This window comes from Castor canadensis, chromosome 16 (assembly GCF_047511655.1).
Source record: "Castor canadensis chromosome 16, mCasCan1.hap1v2, whole genome shotgun sequence".
Taxonomy (NCBI): Eukaryota; Metazoa; Chordata; class Mammalia; order Rodentia; family Castoridae; genus Castor; species Castor canadensis.
In genome coordinates this window covers 65,688,448-65,715,750 of record NC_133401.1, presented here as the reverse complement: position 1 = coordinate 65,715,750, position 27,303 = coordinate 65,688,448, and the positions used below count along the sequence as shown (strand labels likewise).

The following is a 27,303-nucleotide window of genomic DNA, read 5'->3' as shown; positions in this document are numbered from 1 at the left end:
AAAACATAAAAAATAAAAAGAGGAACATGATGTTTTTGCTACTTTGAGATGAAGATAGCTACACAGGAAGTTTCCTTGTGTTGTTTCCATGCATATGTATATTACAACTTTTATTCTTTTTGATGTTTTTGGAAACAGAATAGTAATTTAATTTTGTTGTCCGTTGCTAGTATAGAAACCCAACTAGCTTTTTGTTGGTTTATTTATTTGTTTATTTATTTTGGTGGGACTGGGATTTAAACTCAGGGCTTCATGCTTGCAAAGCAGGCTCTCTACTGCTTGAGCCACACCTCTAGTCCATTTTGCTCTGGTTATTTTAGATAGGGTCTCATGAACTATTTGCCCAGTCTGGTCTCCAAGCTCAATCATCCAAATCTCAGCCTCCGAAGTAGCTAGAATCACATGCATGAACCACTGGCACTGGCTTCAAATAGTTTTTGAGTATCGATTTTGTATCATGCAACTTTGCTGAATTCATTTATTAGATAAAACAATTTTGTGTATGTGGAATCTTTAGGATTTTCTGTGAATAGAGATGATTTTACATCTTTCAATTTGGCTGTCTTTTATTTGTTTTCTTGACTAGTTTCATGGCTTTGGCTAGAACTTTCAATGGTGTGTTGAACAGAAATGGTGTAAGTGGCATCTCTGTTTTGTTCCTAGTCTACAGCATGGACCACTTTATGGTGTCCACATTCTTTTTCTTTAGTGTTTTCAGAGTTTATACAAACAACTACTTTCATGTGGTGACAAAGGTCTTCTTCAGTGACAGACATTGTTGATTGTCTTGATTCCTGTTTGTGTGAATGTCTGACATTTCTCTGTTCTGATCCTCAGCAATCCTATTAGGCAGGCAGGGCAGATCTTGCCTTGATGCTACAACAGGGGCTCTAGGCAGACTCCTAGTTGGCTTGCAAAAGGCTAACAGCAAGTGAGTGGAGTGGCTCAAGTGGTAGAGCACCTGCTTAGTAATGGTGAGGTCCTGAGTTCAAACCCCAGTACTGGCAAAAAACAAAACAGAAGGCTAGCCACAGGGGTTGGGGGTGTGGCTCAAGTGGTAGACAGCCTAGGTGCCTAACAAGTTTGAGGCCCTGAGTACAATCTCTAGCAACACCACAGAACTAAATTACCAACATTTGTTGATGTTTCATCTTTTCCTATTGTCACCCCAAAAGACTAACAGTAGAACCTCGCTGGATAAAAACTTCATGTGGTGATGAACAAAGGTTCCTCATGTGATAACAAGCCCAGAAGACACTTCTACAGCTCTGGCCTGGCAGGAGTTACCATGACAACTTCTGGTAAGTCTTTTTCATTTTCATTCATCTGCGGAGGTTTTCTAATATCCTCTGTGGTTTCTTCTTGGATCGATTGGCTATTTAAGAGTGTATTGTTGTGTCATCACTGAGAAAAGTAGAGTGATGGCATCTGGTAACTTGTCCCTGAAACACCCTCTTTCCATTCCCTGAGACTCCTGCCAAGTCAAGGGAACAGTGACAGTGGGCCAAGACTGGAACACTGGGATAAGGGCCACCTGGAGGGCCACTGACTCTCTGTCATGCACATGAGAGTGAGAGCAAACTAGTGTCATCTAGAAGAGCTCTGCCTCCTGCTCACCTGCTGAGTCAGCTATTCCTGGGAAGTGCTGGTCACACAAGCACAGAGCAGGCTGAGCTGATGGTGTCATGGCTATGTAATCTAACCTTTAACCCCTCTCCCTGAGGTAATCAGGGGTCATAAAGGAGCACAATGGAGAGGACAAGCACTCTTGGTCCTGCTGACCACCACTGGACCTCAAAGTAATGTGGTAGTGTGGATACACATTACTGGCAAGGCGCCATGAGGTACCCAGGTGCTACTTGTCCAGCCTGTGGTCACCGATGGACCTTAGCAGTGCTGTGGAGGTCTGTGACAGTCCACCCTTTCCTCTGGTAGCTTCCCTGATACTAAGTTCAATAAATCTATATCTCAGATACTTCAATTTCTTGGCAACCACTACCATTGCACAGCTAGGCTGTAGCCAGAAAGTTGTCTAATTTCCACATATTTTTAATTTTTCCTTCTGGTTTTTTCATTTTTTGATTACAAAAGATACCTTGAATGATTTTTTATCTTGTTTTTTTTCCTTTTGGTTGTACTGGGGTTTGAACTCATGACTTCATTCTTGCTAGACTCTACATCTTGATCTACACCTCCAGTGATTTTTTTATCTTTATTCAACTGATCTAAGCTCATTTTGTGTCCTAATATGTGGTCTATCCTAGCAAATGTCCAACGTGCACTTGAGGATATGTGCATTCTGCTGCTGTTGGGTGGAGTGTTCTATAGAGAACATAGGTCTAATTGCTCCATAGTGTTGTTAAGTCTTCTGCTTCCTTATTAATCTATCTAATTGTTTATCCATCACTGAAAATGATGTGTTGATGTTTCAAACTATTATTATAAAACTGCCTGTTTATTCTTTCAGTTCTGCTAATTTTTTCTTCATATATCTTGGTATTCTTTTATGAGGTGTGTACACACTTAAAATTTTTATACTTATTTCTGGCTTGGACCTTTTATAAATATTTAACATCCTTGCTTTTCCTCCTTTTTTGACTTAAAGCCTATTTTTCTGACAATAATACACCCACTCCATCTCTCTGTTATTTACTGTTTGCTGAATATCTTCTTCCATTCTTACACTTTTTAACTTCAAAGTGAGTTTCTTATAGATAGTATATAGATAGGTCATACTTTTTTAATCTGCTAATTTCTTCCTTTTAATAAGAGAGGTTAATCAATTTCCTTTTTTGTGAGACAGGGTCTCACTGTGTTTCTGAGGCTGGTTTTCAAATCGTGAGCTCAAGTGATCCTCCCACATCAGCCTTCAGGGAGCTGAGATTACAGCATGTGCCACCATGCCCAGTTTAACTGCTTTACTTTAAAAGTAATTGTTGTAACTGGGCATGGTGGTGCATGCTGTAATCCCAGCTATCAGGTGAGGGAGATTGGGAGGATTGTGGTTCAGGGTCAGCCCAGGCAAAAAGTTACCAGGACTCCAAATCAATAAACAAGTTAGGCATGGTGGTTTGCACCTGTAATCCTACCAACACTGGGGATGTAGGTAGGAGAATTGTGGTCCAAGGCTGGCCTGAACAAAAACACAAGACTCTATATGAAAAATAACTAAAGGAAAAAAGGGCTGGAGGGTGTGGCTCAAGTGTTAGAGCACCTGCCTAGCAAGTGTGAGGCCGAGTTCAAAAACTGCGTACTGCCAAAGAAAAGTAATTATTGAATAGGAAGGATGGTTTTTCCATTTTGCTGTTTGTTTTTGTATGTTTCATATTTTTTTCCTTAATTACACTGATTACTGCCATCTTTTGTGTTATTTTATTTATTTGCATATTATAGTTGTACTGGGGGTTCCTTGTGACATTTACAAAAGCATTTACTATATATCTTAGATTCATCGCCCTCCATATTTTTCCTTTATCTCCCTCGCCCCATCTTGAATAGTTTCATCAGGTCTCTTCCATTTTCACACATGAGAACGTAGTACTTCCACCATATTCACGCTCCTTCGCTCTTTCCTTATGCCTTTCCCCTCCCACTGGTAACAAGCCTCACACAGAATTTGTTTTACCTTCCTGTCCTTCATTTTGTAAAAAAGACATTTTAGTTTGTTTCTGATGGCTATGCAGGATTTTTCATTGTGACATTTCCCTGTATATATGTCTTATACCCAGAATTGGTTCATCTGTGTTATTTTCTAGTGGAAAAATTTTATTCCTTTCCCATTTTTTTACCATACATTTTTTTAGTTATTTTTTTTAGTTACTGCCTGGGGAATTTCAATTAACTTCTTAATTTGTAGCAATATAGTCATGTTTAATTCCAGCTTATTTTCAACAGTATTAAAATTGCTCCTTTATAGCTCTATCCATCACTTGTTAGAGTCACTAATTACATCTTTGTATATTGAATATCCATTAACCTAGTTTTACAGCTATGTTTTATGTAATCATCTTTTATATTATGTAGGAAAAGGAGTTACAAGCCAAAACAATTTAATAATTACTTGTGTATTTCTATGCAGTTGCCTTTACTGCTCTTCTGTTTTCTTTGTGGGCACTTCAGTCACTTAGTTACTGTCTAGTCCTTTCATTTCATTCTTTTTTTGTGGGGGCAGGACTGGAGTTTTGAACTCAGGGCTTCATGCTTGCAAAGCAGGTGCTTTACTGCTTGAGCCACACCTCCAGTCCCAGTCCTTTCATTTCAGACTGAAGGATTTCCTTTATCACGTATTAAAGGACAAGTTGGGCTACTGATAAACTCCTTAAGACTTTCTTTATTTGGAAATATATTAATTTCTCCATATTTTTTGGCAATGCTAGGTATGGAATTCAGGGCTTCACACATGCTAGGCAGGCACTCTCCCACTGAGCTACATCCCCAGTCCCTCTCCTGCATTCTTGAAGGTTAATTTTGCCACAATTAGAATTCTCAGATGGCAAATGATTTCCCCGTAGCACTGAAAATACACAATCTCACTGCCTTCCTACCTGCCTGGTTTCTTATGAGAAGTCAACAGTTAGTCTTATGATGATCCCTTGTACATAACGAGCTGCTTCTTTCTTGCTGCTTTCAAAATTCCCTCTTTGCCTTTGGGCTTCAACAGTTTTATTAGTGTGTCCCAGTAAGGGTCTCTTTGAGTTTATGCTACTTGAAATTTGTTGATCTTCTTTACTGTATTTATTCATGTCTTTCATGAGATTTAGAAAGTTTTTGGGTATTTCTTCAAAAAAATTTTTCTTTTTCTCCCCTTTCTCTCTTTCTTTTCCTTTTGCAGTTTCTATAATATATATAGGTTGGTATGCTTGATGATATCCCATAAGTCCATCCATCATGCTCTGTTTATTTTACTTCATTCTTTATTTCTGCTCCTCAGACTAGATAATTTCAATTGTCTTCAGATTATTGATCCTTTCTTTTCTTTTCTTTCTCCTTTTTTTCTTGTTTTGGCAGTACTGGGTTTTGAATTGAGGGCCTCACACTTGCTAGGCGGGTACTCTACCACCTGAGTCACTCTGCCAGCCCTTTTTTGTGTTGGGTGTTTTTGAGATAGGATCTCATGAACTATTTGCCTGGGACCAGCTTTGAACCATGATCGTCCTGATCTTTGCCTCCCAAATAGCTGAGATTACAGGCATGAGCCACCAGCATCCAGCCGATACTTTCTTTTGCCTGTTTAAATCTGCTGTTGATCTTCTCTAAAGAAGTTTTTAGAGAAGTACTAAAAACTATAGTACTTCTACAGTACTTTTAGTACTATAGTTATTGTACTTCCAGATCCTGAATTTGTCTGGTTTCCTTTCATGGTTTTTGTTTATTGATATTCTCATTTTGGTCCTACATCATTTTGCTAATTTTCTTTCATTTTGTTCATGGTATCCTTTGCCTCCCTGAACAAATCCAAGGCAGTTGACTTAGTATGTTTGACTAGTAATTGTGATGTCCCGGCTTCTTAGATGATTTATGTCATATTCCCTTTTTCTTGTGACTGGGGCACAGTTTCTCTGTGTGTTTTGTAACTTCTTGTTTAGAATTGGACACTGTGAATATTTGTAATTTGGTAACTCTGAAAAGTCAGATTCTCCCAGTCTTCAGGAATTACTGACCTTGCTTGTTGAATTCTGGAGTCAACTATAACTTTTTCAAAAATAATACTTGCAAATTGTGTGCTCCTAAAATATGATTGTTGGGCACACTTTTATGGTTTTGATTTTTTAAATGGCCACATTTCCTTATAGAAAGTTTGTTCAGTTTTACACTCACATCAATCATAATTTGATTTACCTTTTTCTTACAGTTTCAATGACCCCACACAATGAGGAATATACAGTTTGCAAATATGGTTCAATAAAAATTCAAAGTCTTTGTTCCACTATCTTTGTGGCCAGCAAAAAACCTGACAAAGATTTCCTTAAATGTATGGCTCAAAAAATGGAGAAAAAAGGGACTTATCTTTCAAAAATCATCCAAGAAATGCCACTGAGAGTCAGGGAAGCCAGTGCAGCTAAGTGAGTTGAAACCAAGGCACATGTCTACACTGGTTTTTCAGAGCATCATATAATCCCCAAATTTGGCTGTATAAGGTCCCTACAGTGCCTGACAGCAACTAGTCACTGAATGAGGCTGAGAAATGGAGGAATGGTGGTTAATTTTTGCATGCTACCATTTTACCTCTCCTTTCATGAAGCACTCACAGGATGTTATATGTGTCCAAGTGTCCAATCACATCCCAGAGTTGTGGAAACATTGATTCCATTTGCTCTTCGAAGCTCAGTCATTGCTTTAGAGGAAAGACCAGGCCCTAGAGCTTCATGCTTCCCTGCTCTGCATGAGGTCCCTCTTTCCAGTCTAGCTTGCTTTGCAGAACTGTTCTTCAGACCCAACAGCAGCATGCTGCACCTCCCTGTCCTGCCACCGGGTCAAGAAGGGGTAATGAGTGTTTATCCAAGTTCTGCCTTAGGACACAACCCCATTGAGAACATGCTCCACTGAAGCATTTTGTTAGGAATGTCCTTAGAACCAATTTTTTTTATTGTCTTATTATTCATATGTGCATACAATGCTTGGGTCATTTCTCCCCCCTGCCCCCACCCCCTCCCTTACCACCCACTCTGCCCCCCGTCTCCCCCCCACCCCCTCAATACCCAGCAGAAACTATTTTGCCCTTATCTCTAATTTTGTTGAAGAGAGAGTATAAGCAATAATAGGAAGGAACAAGGGTTTTTGCTGGTTGAGATAAGGATAGCTATACAGGGAGTTGACTCACATTAATTTCCTGTGCCTGTGTGTTACCTTCTAGGTTAATTCTTTTTGATCTAACCTTTTCTCTAGTTCCTGGTCCCCTTTTCCTATTGGCCTCAGTTGCTTTAAGGTATCTGCTTTAGTTTCTCTGCGTTAAGGGCAACAAATGCTAGCTAATTTTTTAGGTGTCTTAACCTATCCTCACCCCTCCCTTGTGTACTCTCGCTTTTATCATGTGCTCAAAGTCCAATCCCATTGTTGTGTTTGCCCTTGATCTAATGTCCACATATGAAGAAGAACATACGATTTTTGGTCTTTTGGACCAGGCTATCCTCACTCAGAATGATGTTCTCCAATTCCATCCATTTACCAGCGAATGATAACATTTCGTTCTTCTTCATGGCTGCATAAAATTCCATTGTGTATAGATACCACATTTTCTTAATCCATTCGTCAGTGGTGGGGCATCTTGGCTGTTTCCATAACTTGGCTGTTGTGAATAGTATTTGATTTTTTTTGAGGCTATTATAAATGGAAATGTTTTCATACATTCTTTTTCAGTTTGCTCATTGTTAGTTTCTTAGAACCAATTTTTGTGGTCATCTTAGGAGACACTGGATCATGACAAAGGAGAGGACGTTTTCCTAGAAGGAAAAACTCCAAAACTACCACACGCGCTGAGGGCTGGGGAAGCTGTCCTCAAATGACCTTTTGAGACAGTCCTTAAGCGCACACACACACACACACACACACACACACACACAGCATTCATGCATGCATTATGGGTAAGGACATGTGCCCACAAAAGCCAATCAAAGCTGTCAGTAATAAGAGGGATGCCCCTTTCAGCCCCCTTCTGCTCCACCTTTGGCCTTAAATTACACAAAGACAGAAGAATCAGGGCCTTGGGCTTTTTTGCTCAGGCCTGCTCCATGCCCTCTGTGAGAGTGTATTTTCATTTTCAATGAATCTATGCTTTGTTTGCTATTTCTGTGCCTTTTGTTCAAGTTGCTGAGAACCTGAACTAATACACCTAGGAGGTGCTGAGACAACCCAATGGTAACAAGTGGAATTCCCTTCAAAGACTGGATTGGTGGCAGGGACAGTACCAACAGCATTGGCTCCCTAGATTCAAATGGGTGTCACCATCCACCAGTAAACTTGCCCCCTGCTCACTACACTAAGCATGCGCAGTTCAGAGGGAACACATGGCTCAGGCCACCATCTTTGAAGAGGGAGTCTGGGAAGCTGAATCCCTCACTGCCTTGCATGATTCTGACTACTCCCTTCCCTTACCACCAGGTCCCTGATGCTGTCCACTCAAAGACGAAGAGAACCAGCACCCAGCCTGGATAGGAAAGGGGTGCCAGCAAGAAGCAGATCCAGACTACCTTGGTGCCGGGAAGCAAAACGGAGGATGTACAGGCAGGCACCTGTGTCCAGACTTGAGCACAACTCATAGGCCTGGAAATGTGGAGTGGAGGATCTGTGCTTCGGGGAGCAGCACTCTGGGTTCTGTTCTGGGTGCTAATTTCAAACCTCAGCTGCACTTGAAAAAGTATGTGCCTGGTCTATTCCCTGGTTTTCCTCACATTTTGGTCCCAAATGAGAGTTTCCCAGTGGAGCCATCCATGTCTCTCCTGTCTGACATGACAGCACTCCCCCTATTTCACTTCTCTGCTTTTTCTCCTTTGCTTGTACTTTGCTTGCTAAATGACTTATTTTTTGTCACCAACTGGAATGCAAGCTCCCTGAAGGCAAACACTGTGTTTTGCTCACTGCTGAAGACCCTGGAACAGTGGGCTCACAGGGGGATCACTGACTCAGGCACAGTAGGACCAATGCTGAGGGCCCCTAAGAGTCTTGAGGTCCACTATAATGTTTCCTTTTTGGTTTCTCTTAACAAATAATTACTAAGAAATAGTAAACCCAATCTAAATTATAGTTATCCCCAATACAATACAGTCATAAAATATAATTTTATTTACGTATCTTGAGACAGGGCCTTGGTATGTAAGCCAGGCTGGCAGTTAACTCTCAATCCTCCTGTCTCATTCTCCCAACTGCTGGCATTACAGGTGTGTCCTGCCATACCTGGCTATAAAATACAATATTAACCTGGATGCTGGGGGCTCACATGTGTAATCCTGGCTACTTGAAGGCTGACATTGGGAAGATCATGGTTCAAGGACAGCCCAGGAAATAGTTCACAAGACCTCATCTCCCAAAATAACCAGAGCAAAATGGACTAGGGGTATGGCTCAAGTGGTAGAATACCTGTTTTTCAGGCAAGAAGCCCTGAGTTCAAACCCCAGACCCAACCCCAAAATAATGATAGGTAGATAATAGGTAGATAGATAGATAGATAGATAGATAGATAGATAGATAGATAGATAGATATAATGTTAAGTAATTTTTTATGGAGGAACCTTAGGGGCCAGGAAAGTCATACGTTAGGTCCCAGTCATGTGGCTGGTGAGTGGGGTGCAAATGATTTCACATTGACCAGAGTTAAAGCAAGACAAAAGAGTTTTTTATTCACTTTCTTAGGGAGGAAAGGAGCCAGACACTATTGGCTTCATGGGTAATTCAAGTGAGTTTTAAAGGATTTTTGTAAGGAGGGGGTTGTAGGAAAGGAGGTGGATGGAGTGGACCAGGTGATTCTTTGTCTCTTTGACAGATGGTAGGGTGTACCTCCCTAGTTAGATCAGAACATTGACCAGAGTTTGGTTTGGCCCAGAGATGTGTCTCAAAGTTTCTGAGTACTGTCATTTCTCAGACTAGAACAAACAAGTTACAGGCTGGGTCTGAAAAGATAAGCAAGGTTAGGTGTGAATCTACACAAAATTGAGTCTAAATGCAAAAAGGAGTTATTTAGGTTCATTGATGGGCTTTACATTTCTTCCCTCAGACAGGAAGGAATTGATTCTTTGGAAGATTATAAGAGGCAACCTCCACTCTAGGGTTGTTGAGGAAGGGAGGTCCGTCTTCTATAATTGCATTGTGCTGAGAAGGGGTACAGAATTGTCCCTGAGGAGTTAGGGGATCACTGTGGGTTATGGGTTGAAATCAAATAGCCAAGTAGAGAGTTTGAGTCTTGGAGTTGTACAAGCTTTTAATGAATGAAGTTATGTGGTTCCAAAGGGAGGATATTATGAAACAGAGAAGGCATAGACCGAAATGACCAAGCAAAGGATGGCAGCCCAAGGGCCTAGAAGAGAATTGAGCCACTTAAAGTTAGACAGATGTTGAGCATCCAGAGAAATCAATCCATGCCCCAATTTCTGTATTTTTATTGGTTGTCATGAATGGCTTAATTATTTGGCTAATACTATTAAGAACCATAGCTGATTCATATACGTAGAAACAGCATTCTTCCCTTTTTTATGAAGCCACTCAAAATGATTTCTGCTGTGAATTTTAAATTCTTGTGGTTTGCATGGAAATTGGGACATGAGTGGAGGGTTTCTCCACCTTCTCTCTTACTAGGGAATCCTCCTCATCCCTTTCCTCTCCAGTGACAAAAGGATGCAGAAGGATGATGCAAGGATAAAACGGTGTTGGGAAAATTATTTTAAAATTTTTGTAAGTACTGGGATTTGAACTCAGGGTCTTGTGTTTACTAGGTGCTCTACCACTTGAGCCACTTCCCAGCCTTTAAATTTTAATTTTTTTTTACTTAGTTGGAGGCATGATAGGGCTCATTTTGCAATTATACTTCATAAATGACATGCATGTTGCACATATCATTCTGTGTGTGTTATGTATAGAAACTCTTCTGTCCATCCTTCAGGAGCATCAGTTTTATTATAAGATACTTGAGAAGGAAATACATTAAGAACCATCTCTGCTAACCCCCAGATATATGGAGGAAAGGATAGATGAGCAGGGAAAGGGGAAGAGTCCCAGGAAAAAGTCTCTGAGGTTCCCCCAGGGGTGTTGTAAGTGGTTTCTCCTCTTCAGGCATCTACAGGCAACCTTCCAGCTCACTGGCCCCACTCTGCACAGGATGCTTTGGAGGCCTTCTCAGTGGCAGATCCCGCTTCACTGAAATTTCATGGGGAGAGTCTTATGGCAATTTGGCATGCACATGGAAAGATAGTTTGCACACCTCTTCCTGCACTGGACAGAGACCTTTGTTGGGCATGCTGGATACATGGCAGCATGGTCTCCCTCCCCAGGTTCTTCCTGCAGCTGGTTGAGTCTACACCAGGCCAATCCACAGAGCACAGGGTCCTCTGGCTCTCCATTGTTACTGTGTCTTTCCCTGATTTCCATGGCTTTCTTTCGAGCCATTGTGTTATGAAACCTAAGGCATGACTTTTCCACCAGAATCCAACAGTATAGACTTAAAACAGAGGTCAGGAACCTCCTTGTCACTCCCTTCTAATTCCAGTTATAATCACTGGGAGAGACTGTGGTTACACGAAGTTGTTTCGAACTGGTAAGGGCGTGTTCATCTGAGAACATGCCCTCAGAGGATGTGCCACTTTCCATCTCCCCATGAGTGGAGCAGCCACAGGACCAGGCTGGGGCCTGTGCTGAGGGTGGGCAGTCCTCCTCACCAAGATGCTGAGGGGAATGTTAGGCAAGCTGGCACTTTTTCTGCCCTGGCTTCATGTCATAAAATGACAAGATGAAGGGGTGAAGGGCAGGTACAATGGCTCTCCACCTTGGGGGGAAAGCAAAGGTGGATTTGTGAGGGATAGGGAAAAGGTGCTTAACATGGGTGGTACACCTAAGCCCCTGGCATGTGTGCTGTCTTGGCATAACGTATTTGTGGCCATTGCCTCATTGAATTTTCTGCTTCATTGAGACTGGTGGATCTCACCTGGGTTGTACCACAAGTCAGAAATGGAAGCCAGGATTGTAGGGTCTGGGAACTTGGGCAGTGACTCAATGGAAGGATTCAGTGAATTTCCTCTCCCTGGCTGACCCACAGGTACCCCATCGTGCATCAGAGTGGGCATCGCCCTGGGGTTGAGGGGAAGCTGTTGATGTTTCCCAATTCCACAGAGAGGTAAAATGGTAGATCATACCTCAGGTACAGGACCTCCTGCCACACGATGTGGATGGTGCAGCTAGCCCTCTGGCCATCTCAGCATAAGGTATGTGGCCATTGTCTCATTGAATTGTCTGATAGAGACTCACGGGTCTCATTTTCCAGGACAGACATGGAGGCCAGGATTGCAAGACTGAATGGTCTGAGTATTTGAGTAGTGTCTCAATAGAAGGACTCAGTGAATTTTCCTTACCGTGGCTGAGCCACTGGTACCCCAGGATGTGCTACAAAGTGGGCCTTGCAGTAGGGTTGAGGGTGAGTAATTAAATGATGCTTCTCAATTCCATAGAGAGATAAGATGGTAGGTCATACCTTGGGTGCAGGAATCCGCTGCTGCTGCTGGGTGATGCACATAACCGTAGGGGATGTGTGCTGACTCAGCACGAGGTGTGTGACCATTGCCTCATTGAATTTTCTCTCTAGTAGAGATTTGAGAAACACATATGGGTTATTACCCAAGTTCAACAGAGAGGTCAGGATTATAGGGTCCAGGTATTTGGGTAGTCTCAGTAGAAGGACTCAGTGAACATTCGTCATCTTGGCTGGGCCTCCAGAGCTCCTATGATATGCTCCATACGGGGCCTCTCAATAGGGTTGAGGGTAAGCAGTTGAATGATGATGTCTCTCAGTTGTTTACAGATGTAAGATGGTAGGTCATACCTTAGGTACAGGACCCACTACCACATAATGTGGACCCTGCAGGTAATCCCCTGGCATGTTTGCTGTCTTAGCATGAGATATGTGGCTATTTATTTCCTCTTTGAATATTCTGTTCAGTAGACACTCATGGACCTCACATGGATTGCAATCCAGGTTAGACATGGAGGCCAGGATTGTAGGGTCTGGGTGTTTGGGCACTGTTCCAATAAGAGGATTTAGCAAACTTTCCTCACGTTGCATGAGCCACATGTGCCCCATGATGTGTTTCAGAGTGGGCCTCTCACTAGGGCTGGGGTTAATAACTGAATGATGACATCTTGCAATTCCACAGTTAAGATGGTAGGTCATACCTTGGCTGCAGAACCTTGTAGGGCATAATGTGGATGGTGCGGCTAACACTTTGGCTTGTCTGCTGTCTCAGAATGGGGTATGTGACCATTGCCTCACTTAAATGTCCATTTAATAGAGACCTGCAGATCTCACAGGAGTTGTAACCCAGGTGAGACATAGAGGCCAGGATTGTATAGTCTGGGTGTTTGGGCAGTGTATTGATGGGAAGACTCAATGAACATTCCTCACACTGACTGAGCCATGGATGCCCCATGTTGTGTTCCAGAGTCGGCCTCTCACTAGGGTTGAGGTAAGCAGTTGAATTTCACAACTCCTTAAAGAGGTAAGATGGTGGATCATACTGGCTACAAGACCTGCTGCTGTATAACTCAGGTGTGCAGTACCCTCTGGCTTGTATGCTGTCTCGGTATGAGGTACACACCTATTGCCTCATTGAATCTTCTGCTTAATAGGGACTCTCAGATCTCACCTGAGTTGTAACCCCAGTCAGACATTGAAGCCAAGATTGTAGGGCCCAAGTGTTTTGGCAGTCTTGATATAAGGACTCAGTGAACTTTCCTCACTTTGGAGGAGAAACATGTGTCCCATGATGTGCACCAGAGTGAACATCTCACTAGGGTTCAGGGTGCATAATTGAATAACTTTTTCACGATTAAATAGAGCAGTAATATGGTAGGTCATGCCTTAGGTGCAGAACCTCCTTCCACAATGCAGATGCTAATACTAACCCCTGGCATGTCTTCTGTGTCAGCATTAGTTACTTGACCACTGCCTCACTGAATTTTCTGTCTGATAGGAGACTTGAGGATCTTGTATGGATTGTAACCCAGGTCACTCATGTTGGCCAGGATTGTAGGGTCTGGGTGTCTGGGCAGTGTATCAATAGAAAGACTGGTTGAACTTTCCTCAACTTGGATGATCCACAGTTGTCCAATGACATAGTCAAGAGTGGAGTCTCCCTAGGGTTGACAGTACTTAATGGAATGATGATAGTTTACAATTCCATAGAGCAGCAATATGGTAGATCATACCTTGGGTACAAGTCCTGCCACCACATAATGAAGACAGTGCAGCCAAAACTCTGCCTGGAGTGCTATGTCAGTATTGGTAATTGGCAATTGCCTCATTGAACTTTCTGTTTAATAGAGACTCAAGATTCTAATGTGGGTTATAAACCAGGTCAGACATGGAAGCCAGGATTGTAGGGTCTAGGTGTTTGGAAAGTGGCTCAATAGAAGGACTCAATGAACATTCTTCATCCTGGCTGGGCCTCCAGAGCCCCCATGATGTGCTCCATATAGGGCCTCTTGATAGGATTGAGGGTAAGCACTTGAATGATGTTTTCCAGTTCCTTAAGAGATGTACAATGGTAGGACATACCTTGGGTACAGGATTTGCTGCCACATAAAGTGAGTGGTGTAGCTAACCATCTCAGCATAAATTTCCTTTTTGATAGGGATTTGTGAATCTCATGTGGGTTGTAACCCTGGTCAGATATGGAGGCCAAGACTGTAGGATCTGGATGTTTGGGCAGTGTCTCCATGGAAGGACTTAGTGAACTTTCCTGAGCCATAGGTGCCCCATCTTGTGCTCTGGAATTGGCCTCTCACTAGGGTTTAGGGTGGGCAGTTGAATGATGATAGTTCACATTTCCTTAAAGAGGTAAGATGGTAGGTCATTCCTTGGGTGCAGTAGCTGCTGCCCCATAATGTAGGTAGTATAGCTAATCTCCTGGCATGCATGCTTTCTCAGCATGAGTTATGTAGCCATTGCATATTAAATCTTCTAATAGAGGCTCACAGATCTCACATGGGTTGTAACCCCGGTCACTCATATTGGCCAGGATTATTGGGTCCAGGTAGTTGAGCAGTGTTTCAATGGAAGGACACTGAACTTTCCTCACCTTGTCTGAGCCATGTGTGTCCCATGATGTGCTCCAGAGTAAGCCTCTTGCTAAGGTTGAGGGTTACTAATTGACTGATGATATTTCACAGTTCCGTAGAGAGGTAAGATGGTATATCATATGTTGAGTTTAGTACTCCCTTCTATATGACGGGAACAGTACAGTTGATTAGCTTGAAGGTCTGCTCTCTCAGGATCAGGTATGTGGCCATTGCCTCACTGTATTTTCTGTTTAAGAGAGTCTCCTGGATCTCATGTGGGTTATAAACCAGGTCAGACATGGAGGCCAGGATTGTAGAGTCCAGCTGTTTGGGCAGTGTCTCAATGGAAGGACTCAGTGACCTTTCCTCAGCTTGGCTGAGCCACTTGGTGCCCCATGTTGTGGTCCAGAGTTGGCCTCTTGCTATGGTTGCAGGGAAGCAGTTGAATGATATTTTGCATTTCTTCAAAATGGTAAGGTGGTAGGTCGTACCTTGGGTGCAGGACCTGCTGCTGTATAACATGAATGGTGCAGCTAACCCCCTGGCATGTTCATTGTCTCAGCATGATGTACGTGGCCATTGCTGCATTGAATTTTCTGATTAATGGACACTTGAGGAAATTACAAGAGTTTATCCCAGGTCAAAAATGGAGGCAAGGAGTATAGGGTCCAGATGTTTGGGTAGTTTCTCCATAGATGGACTGGTGAACTTTCCTCACCTTGGCTGTGCCACGAGTGCCCTATCATGTGCTCCAGAGTGGTCCTCTCCCATTGGTTGCAGGTTACTAATTGAATAATGGTGTTTCACAATTCCTTAGACATGTAAGGTGATAGGTCATATCTTGGGTACAGGACCTGCTGCTATATAACGTGGATGGTGAATTTACCCCCGGCATGTCTGCTGTTATAGCATGAGGAATGTGGACATTGCTTCATTTAATTCTCTAATAGAGACTCACAGTTCTCACATGAGTTGTAACACAGGTCAGATATAGAAGCCAGGATTGTAGGGCCAAGGTGTTAGAGCAGTGTCCCCATGGAAAGACTTGGTAAACTTTCCTTATCTTCCCTGACTATGGGCTCCTCATGATGTGCTCCAGAGTGGGCCTCTCACTAGTGTTGAGGGTAAGCAATTCAGTGATGGTGTTTCACAATTCCTTAAAGAGGTAAAGATGGTAGATCATTCCGTGCGTGCAGTAGCTTGCTGCCCCATAATGTGGATGGTGCAGCTAATCCCCCCTGCCATGTGTGCTCTCTCACCATGAGAATGTGGCCAGGGTCTATTGAATTTTCTGTCTGCAGAACTCATGTGGGTTGTAACCTAGGTCATACAAGGAGGCCAGGAATGTAAGGGCCAGGTGTCTGGGCAGTGGCTCAAAGAAAGTACTCAATGAACTTTCCTCCCATTGACTGAGTCATGGGTGCCCCATGATGAGCTCCATTTGGACCTCTCTTTAGGGTTGAGAGTAAACACTGGAATGATGTTTTCTAGTTCCTTAGAGACGTAGGATGGTGTGAATGCCTTTACTGTAGGACATGCTGATAAGTGACACAGACTCTTCCTCAAACACCCTGGAATGTCTGCTGCCTCAGCATGAAATATGTGGCCATTGCCTCATTGAGTTTTCTGATAGCGATGCATGGATCTCAGGTTGGTTGCAATCCAGGTGAGACATTCAGGCCAGAATTACAGGGTTTGGGTGTTGGTCAGTGTCTTGGTGGAAGGACTTGGTGAACTTTCCTAACCTTGGTGGAGCCTTGGTGCCTCATGTTGTGAGTTGGCCTCTCACCAGGGTTGAGAGTAAGCAGTTGAATGCTATTTCACAATTCTGTAAGGGGTAAGATGGTAGGTCACACCTTGGGTACAGGACCTACTGCTATATAACATAGACATTGCAGCTAACTTTCTGGCCTGACTGTTGTCTCAGCATGAGGTACATGGACATTGCCTCAGAGAACATTCTGTTTAATAAGGCCTTGTGGACCTCATGTGACTTGTTTCCCAGGTCAGACATGGAGGCTGGGATTGTAGGGACTGGGTGTTTGGGCAGTGTCTCAATAGGAGGATTCTGTGAACTTTCCTCACCATGTCTGAGCCACATCTGCATCATGCTGTGCTCCTTAGTAGACCTCTCACTAAGTTCAGGATAAGCAACTGAATGATGATGTCTCACCGTTCCTTAGAGATGTATGATGGTAGGTCATACACTGGGTGCAGGACCAATTGCTGCATAACATGAATGGTGCAGGTAACTCGTGGCATGTCTGCTGTCTCGGCATGAGGTATGAGGCTATTGCATCACTGAGTTGTTTTTCTAATAAAGACTCAATGATCTTACATTGTTGTAACCAAGCAGAGACATGGAGGCCAAGATTGTTGGGTCCAGGTGTCTGGGCAGTGTATCCATAAAAGATGAACCTTGTTCACCTTGAATAAACCACAGTTACCTGATGATATGTTCCAGAGTGGGCATCTATCTAAAGTTGAGGGTCCTTAATTGAATGACGATGTTTTCCAATTCCACAGAGAGGTAAGATGATAGACGATACCTTGGGTACAGGTCCTGCCATCATATTAGGTAGACAGTGCAGTTAATTCACTGGCATATGTGCTGAGTCGGCATGTGGTATGGGGCCATTGCTCATTGAATTTCTGTTTAGTAGAGACACATAAATCTCACATTGGTTGTAGTCTAGGTCAGACATGGAGGCCAGATTGTAGGGTCCGAATGTTTTGGCAGTTTTTTCATACAAGGATTTGGTGAACTTTCCTCACCTTGTGCTCCATAGTGGCCCTATTGCTAGGGTTGAGAGTATGCAGTTGAATGATGATATTTCATAATTCCATAGAGAAGATGATAGGTCATACATGGGTGCAGGAACTGCTACTGCATACATGGATGCAGCAGCTAGCCCATCAATTCTGCTGACTCAGCATGAGGTTTGCGGCCATTGCCTCATTGAATCATCCAATAGAGACTCTTGGATATCCTGTGGGTTGTAACCTAAGTCACATCTTGAGGCCAGGATTGTAGGGTCCCAGTGTTTGGCCCGTGTCTTGATGGATGGATTTGTTGGGCTTTCCTCACCTTGGCTGAGCCACCAGTGCCCCATAATATGCTCCAGAATGGGCCTCTCTGGTTGAGAGTGCATATTGAATGATGATGTACAGTTTTGTAGACAGGTAAGATTGCAGATCGTACCTTAGGTGCAGGACTGCTGCTGCATAACAGGAAGGCCGCACCATCCACCTGGCATGTCTGTTGTCTTGGCATGAGATACGTGGCCATTGCCTCATTGAATTTTCTGAGAGAGACTCAAGATCTCACATGGGCTGTAACTCAGGTCAGACATGAAGGCTAGGATTGTGGGATATGGGCATTTGGGCAGTGTCTCTAAGGAAGGGCTCTGTGAACTTTCCTCACTTTGTCTGAACCACGGATGCCCCATGTTGTACTCCAGAGTTGGTGTCCCTCTAGGGTTGAGGGTAAATGGGTAAAAATGCTTCACAGTTCCTCAGAGAGGTAAGTTGGCAGGTCATACCTTCGGTGCAGGACTTGCTGCTGCTCCATATTGTATATGGTGTATCTAACTCTCTGGCATGTGTGCCCTCTCAGCCTGAGGGATGTGGCCACTACATTGAATTTTCTGTTTAATAGAGACTCTCAGATCTCATGTGAGTTGTATCCCAAGTCAGAGATAGTGGCCAGGATTGTAATGTCTGGGTATTTGGGCAGTGTCTAGATGAAAGGACTTGGTGAGCTTTCCTCACCTTAGTTGAACCATAGATGCCGCATGTTGTGTTCCAGAGTTAGCCTCTTGCTATTGTTGAGGGTTAGCAGTTGAATTATGATATTTCACAGCTCCTTAACAAGGTAAGATGGTAGGTCACACCTTGGATGCAGGACCTGCTGCTGCATAATGTGGACAGTGCTGCTAGATCTCCCGGGCATGTCTTCTGCTCAGTGTGAGATATGTAGCCATTGCCTCATTGAGTTCTCTGTTAAATAGACACTCGAGGATCATGTGTGAGTCATATCCCCGGTCAGACATGCAGGCTAGGAGTATAGAGTCCAGATGTTTGGGCAGTGTCTCAATAGATGGCCTCTGTGAACTTTCCTCACCTTGGCTGAGCCACAGGAGCCCCACAATGTGCTCCAGAGTGGACCACTCACTAGGATTAAGTGTTAGTCATTGAATGATGATGTTTCACAGCTCCATAGAGAGGTAAGATGGTAGATCACTTCTTGGATGCAGAACCTTGTGCCACATAATGTAGACAGTGCAGCTAACTCCTTGACATGTGGACTGTCTCACCATGAGGTATATTGTGATTGCTTCATTGAATATTCTGTTTATTAATAGAGACTCACAGATCTCACATGGGTTGTAACCCAGGTCAGACATGGAGGTCAGGATTTTAGGGTGTAAGTGTCTGGGCACTTGGTGAACTTCCCTCACCTTGACTCAGACACAAGTGTCCCATGATGTGCTCCAGAGTGGGCCTCTTGCTAGGTGGAGGGTAAGATGTCACAGTTCCTTAGAGAGGTAAGATGGTAGGTCATATCTTGGGTGCGAGATCTGGTGCTGGATAAAGTGGACTCTGCAGTGAACCTCCTGACATGTTGATTATCTCAGCATGAGGCATGTGGCCATTGCCTCATTGAACTATCTGCTTGAGACTCCCAGATTTCATGAGTTGCAATACAGGTCATATATGGAGCCAACTCTGTAGGGTGTGAATGTTTGGTCAGTGTCTTGATGGAAAGACTCAGTGAACTTTTTTAACCTTGGCTGAGCCATAGTTTCTCTGTGAAGTGTCCCAAGTAGGATTCTGAATAGGGCTGAAGGTTAGCAGTTGAATGATGATGTTTTGCAATTCCTTAAAGAGGTAAGATGGTAGATTATACCTTGGTTGCAGGACCTGCTGGCACATAACATAGATGGTGCAGCTAACTCCCTGGCATGTGTACTGTCTCAACATGAGAGATGTAGCCATTGTCTCATTGAATTGTCTAAAAGAGAATTGCCATCTCACATTGGTTGTAACCTAGGTCAGACATGGAAGCTAGGGCTGTAGGGTATAGTGTTTTGGCAGTGTTTTGCAATTTCTTAGAAAACTAAGATGGTAGGACATACCTTGGGTGCAAGACCTGCTACCACATAACATGAATGTTGCTGATACCCCCTGGCATGTCTGATGTCTCGGTATGAGGTACAATTACATTGCTTCATTGAATTGGCTACTAGAGACTCACAAATCTCAGGTGTAACCCAGATCAGACATGATTGTAGGCCAGGTGTTTGGGAAGCATCTCAATGGAAGGTCTTGGTGAACATTCCTCACCTTGGATGAGTCACAGTTGCCCCCATGATGCATCCAGAGTAGAACTCTTGCTAGAGTTGAGGGTAAGCAGTTGAATGATGATGTTTTGCAATTCCTTAAAGATGATAGGTCATACTTGGGTGCAGGACCTACTGCCATGTAACATGGACAGTACAGCTCACCCCCTGGCATGTGTGCTCTCTCACCGTGAGGTATGTGGTCAATGCCTCATTGAATTGTCTAATAGAGACTGAAGGAACTCTCCTGATTTGTAACCCAAGTGTAGGCCAGGTCATGGAGGCCAGATCCAGGAGTTTGGGCATTGTCATCTTGGGAAGGACACAGTAAACTTTCTTCAAATTGGCTGAGCCACAAATGCCCCATATTGTGCTCCAGAGTGGGCTTTTCCCTAGGCTTGATGATATGCAGTTGAATGATGATGTTTCACAATTCGTTAGAGATGTAAGATGTTAGGCTGTTTATTATTGGGTGCAGGACCTGCTGGTGCACATTGTGAAAGGTGCAGCTAACTTGGTATGTGTGCTTTCTCAGCATAAGGTACATGGCCATTGCCTCATTGAATTTTCTAATAGACAGTCATTAAATTGCCTGTGTAATCTGGACTTTGGATATCACACAGGTTGTAACATTGGTCAGACATTCAGGCCAGGATTGTAGGGTCTAGGTGTGTGTGCAGTGTCTCCATAGGACTTGGTGAACTTTCCTCACCTTGGTTGAATAAGTACACCATGATGTGCTCCAGACTCGACCTCTGGCTAGAATGGAGGGTGAGTAATTGAATGATGATGTTTTGCAATTCCACAGACAGTTAAGGTGATAGGTCATATCCTGGATGCAGGGCCTGCTGCTGCAAAACATGGAGGATGTAGCTAAATGCCTGGCATGTGTGCTTTTTCAGCATGAGGTACATAGCCATTGCCTCATTGAAGTGTCTGATACTCAAGGATCTCACATGAGTTGTAACTCAGGTCAGACGTGGAGGCCAGGATTGTGAGTCTATGTTTTTGGGCAGTATCTCCATGGTAGGACTCAATGAACATTCCTCACCTTGGCTGAGCCACATATGACCTGTTATATGCTCCAGACTGGACCTTTCCATAGGGTTGGTTGTAAACAGTTGACTGATGTTTCACAATTCCTTAGAGATGTAAGATGGTAGGTGATACCTTGGGTATAGGATCAGCTGTCCCATAACTTAAAGGGTGCAGTTAACTCTTGGAATGTGTGCTGACTCAGCATGAGGTATGTTGCCATTCCCTATTGCATTTTTCTGTAATCCAGTTTCTCAGAATCAGGTCAGACATGGAGGCAAGGGTTGTAGAGTCCAGGTATTTGAGCATTGTCTCAATGGAAGGACTAAGTAAACTTTGCTCAAGTTGGCTGAGCCACAGGTGCACCATGTGCTCCACAGTGGACATGTCACTGGGGCTGAGGGTGAGTAATTGAATGTGATGTTTTGTAATTCCTTAGAGATGGAATATATTTATTCTTTTGGTGCATGACTGGTACCACACAATATGAAAGGTTCAGCTAGCCCATTGGCATGTCTACTGTCTCAGCATGAGGTATGTGTCCATTGACTCATTGATTTATCTAATAGAGACAGGAGGATCTCATGTGGGTTATAACTTAGGTCAGACATGGAGGCCATGATTGTAGGTTCCAGATGTTTGGACAGTGTCTTGGTGGAAGGACTCAGTGAACATTCCTCACTATTCACAGTTTCCCTATAAGATGTCCCAAGCAGGACTCTGAATAGGGTTGAAGGTTAGCAGTTGAATGATGATGTTTTGCAATTCCTTAAAGAGGTAAGATGGTAGGTCATACCTTGGTTGCAGGACCTGCTGGCACATAATATACATGGTGCATCAAACTTCCTGCCATGTGTGCTGTCTCAGCATAAAGTATGTGGCCATTGCCTCATCCACTGCCTAATAAAGAATCGTTGCTCTCACATGGGTTGTAACCCAAATCAGACATTGAAGCAAGGATTGTAGGGTCTGGGAGTTTGGGTAGTGTCTTGGTGTAAGGATGCAGTGAACTTTCCTCACCTTGGATGAGCCATTTGCCCCATGATTTATCCACAGTATGACTCTGGCTAGGGTTGAGGGTATATAGTTGAATGATGATGTTTTGCAATTCCTTAAAGAGGTAAGATGGTAAATCATACCTTGGGTGCCTTGTAATGTGGACATTGCAGCTAACCCCCTGGAATGTGTGCAGTCTCAGCATGAGGTGTGTGGCCATTGCCTCACTGAATTGTCTGTTGAACTGACACTCCCAATTGCATACAGTTGTAACCCAGGTCGAACCTGGAGGCCAGGTCCAGGTGTTTGGGCAGTGTCTTGATAGAAGGACTTAAACTTTCCTCACCTTGGCTGAACCACAGGTGCCACTCCAGAGTGGGCCTCTCCTAGGGTTGAGAGTGAGTATTTGAATGATGATTTTTCACAATTCCATGGAGAGATGATAGGTCCAACCTTGGCAGCAGGACCTGCTGCCACATAACGTGGATGGTTGGTGTGTGTGCTGTCACAGCATGAGGGATGTGGTCATTGCCTCATTAAATTGTCTAAAAGAGAATAGAGGGTCTCATCTGGATTGTAACCCATGTCAGCTATGGATGCCAGGATTATAGCTTCGGGTGTCTGTGCAGTGTCTCCATGGAATGACTCAGTGAACATTCTTCACTTTGGCTGAGGAACAGATGCGTAATGATGTGTCCAGAGTAGGCCTCTCACTAGGATTGAGGGTAAGCTGTTGAATGGCGGTGTTTCCCCATTCCTTAAAGAGGTAAGATGATAGGTCAAACCTTGGGTGCAGCATCTGCTGCCATGTAACATGGATGGTGCAGCCAAACCCCTGGCATGTGGTATGTTGCCATTGCTTCATTGTATTTTCTGTTTAATAGAGACTCACAGATCTCACATTTGTTGTAACCCAGGTCAGACATGGAGACCAGATATGTACGGTCCAGACGTTTGGGCAGTTTTTCCATGGAAGGACTCAGTGAACTTTCCACACATTGACTGAGTCACAGGTGCCCCATTATTGCTCCAGAGTAGGTCTCTTGAATTACAATGTTTCCCAGTTCCTTAAGAGATAAGATGGTAGGTCATTCCTTGGATGCAGGACCTGTTGCCTATTAACATAGATGGTGCAGCTAACCCCATAGCATGTGATTTCACTCTATGAGGTTTGTGACCATTGCCTCATTCAACTTGCCCTCTAATTGAGTCTCTCATATCTCACATTAGTTGTTATCGAGGTCAGAAATGAAGGCCAAGGTTGTAGGGCGCTGGTGTTTGGATACTGTCTTGATAGAAGGACTCACTGAAATTTCCTCACCTTGACTGAGTCACAGGTGCCCCATGAACTGCTCCAGAGTGGGCCTCTTGCTAGGGTTCAGGGTGAGTAATTGAGTGATGGTATTTTGCAGTTCCATAGAGAGGTGAGATGATAGGTCATGCCTTGGGTACGGGACCTGCTGTCTCACGATGTGGACAGTGAACTTAGCCTCTGTCATGTGTGCTTTCCCAGCCTGAGAGATGTGGCCATTCCCTCATGAATTGTCTGTAATGGAGACTCAAGGTTCTCACATGAGTTGTAACTTAAGTCCGACTAGAAGCCAGGTTTGTAGGGCCGGGTGTTTGGGGACACTTCCGGTGGAAGGACTAAGTGAACTTTTCTCACCTTAGCTGAGTCACAGGCGCCCCATTATGTGCTCCAGAGTGGACCTCTTTAAGGATGATGTTTCCCAGTTCCTTAAGAGGTAAGATGGTAGGTCACACCTTGGGTGCAGGACCTACTGCTGCATAACATTGATGGCACAGCTAACTCATTGGCATTTCTGCTGCTTCAGCATGAGGTATACAGCCATTCCTCATTGAATTTTCTCTCTAACTGAGACTTGCCTATCTCTTCACTGTGTTGTAATCCAGCTCAGACATGGAGGCCAGGATTTTAAGGTCTGAGTATTTGAGCAGTGTCCTAATAGGAATCTGTGAACTTTCCTCACCTTGGCTGAGTCACAGGTGCTCCATGATAAGCTCCAGAGTGGGCCTCTTACTAAGTCTGACGATAAGCCCTAAATGATGATTTTTTTTTTTTTTGCAATTCCTTATAGATGGTCAATAGTTGGTTGCAGGAAATGCTCCCATAGCTGTACAAAGGTGCTCCATTTAATGGTAAGTTTTCCATGATCTTGTAGGATACTCAGACCATCATACTTGTGGCATAGGAAGATATAGGTGGCTCAGAATGCAAAAGCACTACACACACCTGTCAGCTCTTGCCCACCCAAAAACATGGTGCTAAAGCCAAAGTCACCTTGATGTTTCCTTGGGTGTCCAGCAGGATGTTGTTCAATTTCAGGTCTCTGTATGCAGTGCCTTTCTTGTAGCAGTATTTTATGGCACACAGGATCTGTTTCAGTGTGCTTCCAGGCTCATCCTCTCACAGGGGGTAGGCCTGTCAGATATACTGCAGGAGCTCCCCCTACTGGCATGTTCCATACGATGTAGTTGCGGTCCCCTGTTTCAATCACCTGGAATAGCTTGATCAAGTTCAGTTGGTACAGTGTCTGCTACTGATCACATTTGCGTGGTGCAGAGCCTCCTGAGAGGGAATGGGGCTGTCTTTGAAAGCATTTTCATGGCCTGGGGACATGGCTGACGTGGTAGAGTCAAGCCCGAGACCCTGGGTTCAATTCCCAGTACTGAATGAAAAGAAAAAAGAAAAAAAAAAGCATTTTCATTTCACTTAACTGTTTCAGATATAGTCCTCTTTGTTTCTGTATGGATTAAGCCTGACACGATTGAAGCCATCTGGAGTGGTAGCCACCATGATTTCCCCAGAGTGACCCCTACCAGATTTTACTCCACAGTTTCCTAGCAGAGTGTAACTGGGTAAAACCAGTAGGACTTGACAACCAGACCCTGGTGTCTGGAATGTGCCAGACTCTTTGATGTTAGCTTAGGATACAGAAGATGCATTCTGGCTTGGATAAAGCCACTTTTGTCCCAACTAACATAAACACTCCTTCTGACCCAAACTGTGGGGATCCATGTGGACTTGCTGCTGCCCAGATCATTCTTCCATCACTAAGTCCCCTAATAAATTGCATTCTGAACTGTTCTGAGCTCGTTCTCACGCACTTGAACTGGGTAGCTCTGGGACAGTTTCTATTAAACATTTTTATAAGATTTTTATTTTATAAAAATGAAACATATTTATGGGTGCATATATAAAAAGAATAAAAAATAATGGCAGGAGCCTTTATACACCTAACATGAAAGTAAGCAGTAGAGGGCAGGACTGGGGACATAGCTCAGTAGCAGAGCACTTGACTAGCATGCATGAGGTCCCAAGTTCAATCCCCAGTAAAGGGGTCCCTAGGAATCAGGATACCTGCAGGAAATTCCATGCTGAAAACGCCCACCCCAGGAACCCTGTACCAGGAGAAAAACTGTCAGTTCGGGTAACTGGGGCTCATAGTTAAAGCTGCACATGTGTACTTCCTGGCTCTTGTTTCTTCTTTTTTGCAGTGTGACACTGCTATGAGCAAGATGGAGACAGAATGAGAAGTTCTGTTTCCAGTTTTGCCCAATGTTGTAAATAAATTCATTTTCCCCTTTAATACATATTATATTATTCTCTCTTAATGCAGGTAGGTATCCTAACCCAGAATCAGGCCTTATGGCCAGGGGTGGAGGTGGCACTTTGGTTACAGAACTTGGCAGACCCCATGGGAATGGAATTGAAGCAGGAAATATAGGGACAGTACCCAAACCAGGTCATTGGGAACAGGTGGCTTCCTTACAGAGCATTTCATAGTGAACAGGGAATCGAGCTCCATCCAGAACGACCCCAAAATGCCTCCTTTGAAATAGTATTTGCATCTGTACCCAACCTGGACATATACACAAGAGCACCTAATTTTAACTCATTGAATTCACATATGCAGTCAGTCACAAAAATCCACTCTTAAGAACCAACCAAATCTCGTCCCCTTGCTCACCCCTTGTAGCGAATACATCTCTGTCCAAACCAAGTTATTGACGCTCTTGAGCTACTTCCTCCCCACCCCCAGTACTGGAGTTTTAACTCAGGGCCCACACCTTGAGCCAACCCACCAGCCCTTTTGGGGGGATGGGTTTTTCAAGATATAGTCTCACAAACTATTTGCCAAGGCTGGCTTCAAACTGTGATCCTCCTGATCTCTGCCTCCAGTATAGCTACAGTCGTGAACCACCAGCACCTGGCCAGGTGCCGCTCTTAAGGCACCTCACCAGAGCCCAGGCCCTGCCTTCCTTGGTAAGGACTTTTCTTCTTTCACTTACTCTCAGTCTCAATAAAATTCTGCTTGTACTTTGAAATCTATGTATCTCAGTCCAATTCTTTGTTCGGGATGTCAAGGATCTGAAATCTTCTGGATCAGGGCCTTCTGAGGCCACCCATTGGTTACATTTTTGGTGAATGAGCCAGAAGGGAAGCCCCTCTACTCAAAATGCCACCTCTACTCCCTGCTTTTACTGGGCCAGATTTCTTTACTTTTCACTTATTTGTCTTGGTCACCTGGCACATATCTATGACCTTGTGTCACCACACATACCTGAAACAGTGGAAGTCCAGAGTCAAGTTCTCCATCCAGGATCAAACAGGTGAAGATGAGACACAGCCTTTTGAGGCAGCCAAAAGAAATTAACTGTGTCAATGCCCATCCAGAGGCAGAGACATCAGGCTGTAGTTTGGGGGAAAAATGATTGCTCCCCATTCCCCCCACCAGGACTCCCAGTACCATCATGGGACACCCCAGTGGCTCTTGAAGTAGCAGCCTCATTACCTCCTAAATGTTGTATTTCTTCTCTCTCTTCCCCTTCATTCTTTCTGCAGATCAAAATGAGACAAAGTGCATCTATCCCAACAGATTCTCTGCTTGGCTGTTTCCTTAAATACTGGTATCTTTTAGACCCTGATAATCTGAAAATGAAACACTTTGTCTTCTACTGTAATGTAGCCTGACTCCAATACCAATTGGGGAGTCAAGAAAAGTGGCCCAAGAATGGAAGCTTCAGTTATCTCACCTCTCAGTTATTTATATTGTAAGAGACAAGGAAAATGGTAAGAAGTGACATATATCCAAGCCTTTATGACCATATATCAAGACCCTTTCCTTTGTAGGAGGACCCCCCCAGGCCCAAAATT

At 43.8% G+C, this 27,303-nt stretch overlaps 1 pseudogene; it reads left to right on the top strand.

The window, feature by feature from the left end:
- LOC109673951 (proteasome subunit alpha type-1 pseudogene) overlaps positions 1–26,494 on the top strand; it is a 31,584-nt pseudogene extending 5,090 nt beyond the window's left edge.
- The last annotated feature ends 809 nt before the right edge of the window (positions 26,495–27,303 follow it).